Consider the following 6,000-nt stretch of genomic DNA (forward strand, 5'->3'; position numbering starts at 1 on the left):
AGCCAAAATCAGGAAAATTGTATCAATTAATGATGCTGAAAAGTTAATCCACGCCTTTGTAACATCCAGATTAGACTACTGTAATGCCCTCTTGTCAGGATGTGCATATGTCTCACTAAAACCCCTTCAGCTGGTACAAAATGCAGCTGCTCGAATCTTAACTAGAACTTAACGTTTTGAGCACATTACCCCTCTCTCCAGTGGCTACCCATTAAATACCAGATTGATTTTAAAATACTCTTACTCACATTTAAGGCTTTAAATGGGCTTGCCCCTCCCTATCTTAAGGACCTTCTTCATCCATACCTTCCACAAAGAGCCCTTTGTTCTCAAAATGCCAGGCTTCTCATCGTTCCAAGAGTGGGCAGAACTACTATAGGCAGTAGAGCCTTTTCCTATCAAGCCCCTCTCCTGTGGAACAGTTTATCCACCGAGGTTCGGGGAGCAGACTCTCTCGCCACCTTTAAATCTAGGCTCAAAACATATCTATACAGTAAATCCTTCAGCTGAGGGACATGGCCTGGTGCTGGCATGGATCATAGAGTCTCTGGTGGACTAAGTGGTCATTGCTGTCATGACATGGACTCTGTGCTGTGACCTGGTGTTGACTGCCTTAGGGTCGCCCTCATGACTATTCCAGTTCCTTGCCTCCCCTCTCCTAGTTACGCTGCCATAATGTTAGCCTGCCGAGGTTTTTCCTTGTTGCACATTGGCACCTTTTTCCCTGCCCCTCCTCTCCTGTCTCTCTGCTGTACATTCCTGTCATTCTTACCATCCACTAATCATTGTTTTGTATTTGTTTCCTGTCCCTGCTCTGGGTTCCTGCCTGGAGCTGTAGTCCAAGCATCACATGCCAATCTCCAGTCTTGCTACCTCACTGCCCTGCTTATCAAGCCAACTGCGTGCCAAGAACCGGACATTCTCTAGGATACATTTTATAATTACTGTGTTATTTACTACTGTTTATAATTCAAATGTCTTAAAGTACAATTTTAAGTATTCTATGTAATTTTATCTGCCCGGGGCCAGGCAGAAGCAGATGGGCTCCCCCTCTGAGCCAGGTTCTGCTCAAGGTTCCTTCCTGTAAATTAGGGAGTTTTTCCTTGCCACCATTGCCTTAGGCTTGCTCTCAGGGGGTCTCTGGCCTGGGAACAATGTAAAGCTGCATAGTGACAACGTGTTGTAAAAAGCGCTATACAAATAAAATTGAATTGAATTGCTGCAACATGGCAATCACTTTTGGACTTGCTCCATTTGACAATGACTTTGCAGTCCCTGGCCAGGTGAGTGGAGGATGCATAGCATTTGTAGCAAATCCCACTGTCTTTCAGGTAGGCTTTTCTCTCTTCCAGTGGCTTAGCTCTAAATGCTGACTGAATGGCTTCTCCTTGGCTGGAGCACTGGTATTACTGAGAAGAGCGAAGCTGGGGTCGTTTCTGGTGCACGCTTCATGACACACAAAGGCAGTAAAGTAGGAGAATGTCAGGGCTCATGCAAAGAGTCAAGCGCGGACACAAGAGCTTCAGGTTCCAAAGGGCTTTATTAAGGACGTCAGGCAAAAATCGCAAAACCGGAACAGGCAGAGTCGGTAACAGGCAGGCAATCCGTGGGCAAAACGAGTCGAAAACAGGAACACGTAGGGTCAGGAACCAGGCAGGCAGGCAATCAGGCAAACAGAGCAAGGCGGCAAGCAGAAACAAGGTCGAGGTACAGGCAGGATCGAAAATGGCAGGACTTACAGGCAGAAACACAGCGGGAACAAAACAGGCACAAAACACTGCAACAAACTGGCAAACAAGACAGAGACAAGCAGAGAAGATATAGGGCAAGGCTAACGAGGAGGAGGGAAGCAGGTGTGCAGGCAGGCAGGTGAACACGATCTCGGGTAACTATCTTCCTTGGATGACTGCAGTTCCATCAAAAGGTCTCCAAGCTTTCTCAGTTTAACATAGTCTCTGCTGCCCACTCTGGGAAAGGCATCTAGCTTTTTAAATCGTGCACTTTCAATCACTTCAGGTACAGCATAACACTCATAGAGTCTGTCCCAGGCTTTCCTGAGGGCTGCTTCGGGATCTTTGACTCTTCACCCAGCCATTTTGTGAGAAGATCCAGTTCCTCACCAGCTGACAGCTCCAGGCCTTCAGTGGCATTGACGAATGAAGATCTCCAAGCCCTGAAGCTCTCCAGACGGTCATTAAATTTTTTGAGTCCCGTGTTCACCAGCTCACGCAGTGCTAGGTATTTGGCAAAGTCCATCATAGCGTGTGGTTGATCTTGTTTGGGTGAGCTGGTAACATGTGGTGGAGCATAAGGCCGAGCTGCTGGGTTCAGGGAACCTTGATGCCCTGGTGAGCCTGTATTATGATCGGCGTGTGTGGATGTAGAGACTGGGTATGGGAAGTGGCAGGTAAGGCTTTAAGGGTGTCTTGAGGTAATCAATCTGTCTTTGTTGCTTTCTTTCAGCAGGCTCATATGTCTGATGTGCGTATGGTGTTCTCAGTGTGGGGAAGCTGTCATCAGGATATGGCATGTTACTTGCAGCAGCTTTACTTTGTGAGTCAGCATGTAGCATTGCTTGGTCTTTGACATATTCATGTGTGCGCTCAGCTGGATCTGTATCTAATAGTGCATCACCCTTTTCTTCTACAAGTTGCTGGACACCATTTTCTTCAGCTGCTTTCAATATGTCTGCTTCCTCCCAGCCTCCTCCATGATGATTCAGATTGAGTTCCAGCTGAATATTCTGCCTTTTCACTGTACTGTTCTCCTTATGGTGCCTGATACCAAAACTAAACACAAGCCAAACTCCTTTCACAAAGGGTCAGGATTAACATGTGAAAATGGAGTGAAACTGGAAGAAAACAAATAGCAAACCACTAATGAGCCAATAATGGCGTACAGTGCCTATTTAGTACATACATTCATAATGCACGAATATTACTGATTAAACAGATTCCATAACCGAACCTAAGGTCACGTGCACTACAGCCAAACAGTATGCTAGTCACATATCAAGTAATGAAAGTTAGCATAAACTTCAAACAATCCTTAAATCAATTCAAATCAACAGAAACTTGGTGCGTATAGCATACATATCATATATCCTATAAGCGGCATATTAAACAACATGTAAATCATTACTTACAGGCATTGCTTCGAAGAAACTCAAATCTAAACAGATGGAGAATATCGGAGAAGAAGCGTGTGCTGATTGCGTGTAGCTGCCCTCTGCAAACTACTACCTGCTTCGAGGTTAATATAAGAAATAAAGTGCTATAAATAAAATGGCCAGTAGATGGCATTAGTATTGCCACATGTTAAAATAATAAATCTTAACTCAAATGCCCAAAGGGCAGTATGATGAGTGTAATTGAATCAGATCAAAAAGTTTATGCAAAATACCAACTGGATGCTAAAATATGTGTGCCCAGGTCTACACATCCTTAAGATCATATGGCATAAGTTGACAGATTGTAATCGAGTGTTGTTTATTGCAGAGAGTAAAAAGCAGTCCCAATGTACAGGTCCACCAGGTAATACTACAAGGTTGGACAAAACCCCTGAAATATCACAGTGTGTGGCTCTGTCTAAAACATAATTTTTGCTCACTTCCCCTAAGCACTTCCCATCCAAATAGCACTGAGTCACATGTTTGACAGTGTCTCAATCAGGAGTAATGAATCTACTGTTGTCCTCCTTTACTACCATTGCCTGGATGTACTGTAAATGTCATATTAGACTGATATCCCGGGGGCCCATGGAGATTCATTCATAAGCATTCATAGTCTACAAGGGATTCATGAGCTCCAAGTCTGTCTGCTGTATGCTACTTCACTGAAATAAGGTATAGTTTCATACTCTGAACTCACTCAGATGTCAAGTTTTAGCTGAATGCACAAATAATATGCCTGACCAGATAATAAATCAATGCAAGTTGTTTAAACTCCCAGGGACTGCTCATTCAATAAATTAAACACATCCAGATGTAAGTTTGAGCCAAAAATGAGGACCTGAAAGAACAGTTCAGCCTTCCAGCTCATCTGAAAACAGACAAAGGAGAGCGGGAGATGGGGAGAAGAGAATTAAGTAGGAATAAACCAATACAGTAAGTACAGCAGAAATGGATGGGGAGAGGAGAGAAGTCAAAGGGGTCTGTGTAGTTTGGTAAAAGGAATGCAGGTGGTGTTTAACTTAACTGAGTACCTACAAACGAAACGCCTACTGTATTATAAAACAGAGATTTAGATGGTCCAAGAGCTCACACCCTTTACACAGATTACATATCTGGGGGCAGACAAAATGAGCATTTTTACAGTTTGAGCCTCACTGAGGACATAGAGTACACAAGAAAGGACACAACCTGTCTCTTTTAAACAAATGTTTTAATTGTTTTTATTTGCCCCCTAAAATGTGATACAGGAAGTCACAGGCTGATTTCACAACCAAGTCTGACACAGTGCTAGATACACTCTACCAAGGGTAGGCAACATATGAATCTGAGTATTGTCCCATCAAAAGCTCTCAGTTGCACTGTTTTTTAATCATTTTATGTTCTAAAGTAATGAAATAAATTACCTTTGACATTAATAGATCATCAAGGATATGCATGTTAGGATATAACTTAACTAGTGAAAAAATATTTTGCACATGCCATATTGAAGCTCATGACTTTAATTTTATTTTAATTCAATTTTATGTTTTATTAGTTTTTTGACCTGCTTGTAGACACAAAATAAAGGAGGTGGTCATACCTAGGGGCATGAAATGGTGTAGGAAATCGAGAAGAGGATGCAATTTAACACTTTTACAATACAGTTATTGTTAACAGCAAAATGGAGCACTTCCTTTTTCTGCTGCTTCCTGTTTTGCAATCACTTATGGATATAGGCCTCCTCAGTACTTTATCATTCCTAATGTGAATCAGTTATAATTATTTATTATTTAAGAACAATCATTTGTGAAGGTGGATAATTATATAATATATAATTAATTATATAATTAAATGATTGTGCAAACTACATAAAAATGGACACAGCCAGCCTACTTGAAAAAGTTTTTTACATTACTTTCTGATGACTGAGCTAATGTTACCTCTGTGCAGTCTGTCAAACCTTGCTCTTCAATACTGAGAAAGACCAGTATGTGTATTTACTCTCAATCAGAGACAGAAGGGTCCACTTCAAATGGGAAACTTCATCTATATATCAGAAACTGCAATTGTTGTGTATTCTGACAGCGGAAATGCCAATTGTCATTACTTCTGCAAGAGGAAGGAACAATCACTCGTGAAGATGTAAAATTATTCAGCATTTTAACCACAGAGGTGAATATTATTTAAAACAACGAGATGGAGGCCTCTAACCTTATAGCAGCTAGCAGAGTACATCCTGTGTGCAAGTCTTCCTGCCTGAGGCTGTATTCACCATTTGTGGCAGAAGGTGGGAAGATTAGCTGCTGGCTCTGCATTTACTCTGCTGTTTTTCACAGGTGGCTGCTTGCTTCTTGCACTACCTTCTGCCAACAGCAGGCCACCCCACTGCAGGCTGTGTGCACCCTCTGCTGGCGACAGTTGTACAGCTGTACAGCAGTTGTACAGTTGTACATGTACAGCATCACAGAGGCCTGGATACATTCTGTTTATGGAGTCTGTGGTAGCACAGCATTGCACTGGATAACAGACCATCTTTGAACATCTTTAAATAAATACAAATAAAAGAAGTGTATGTACATTTAACTAATATTATAGGTATTGGGTACTGATATCATTTGAAGATAAATGGCAGTATATATAAGAATAATACACATTAAACAAACTAAAATAATTTGCAAACACTTCTCAATGATATAATGTTTTGTTGCCCTTGCTAGATAACAAACCACAGACTTTTCTCTACCAGCATTTATATCATTGAACTTGACCCAAAAATAGCAGATGCTACATGTGATGTCACGTGAATGGGGTGTTTTACCAATCTTTTTTACCTTTGTTAGACCTCTGAG

Source organism: Megalops cyprinoides, chromosome 6 (genome assembly GCF_013368585.1).
Source record: "Megalops cyprinoides isolate fMegCyp1 chromosome 6, fMegCyp1.pri, whole genome shotgun sequence".
NCBI lineage: Eukaryota > Metazoa > Chordata > Actinopteri > Elopiformes > Megalopidae > Megalops > Megalops cyprinoides.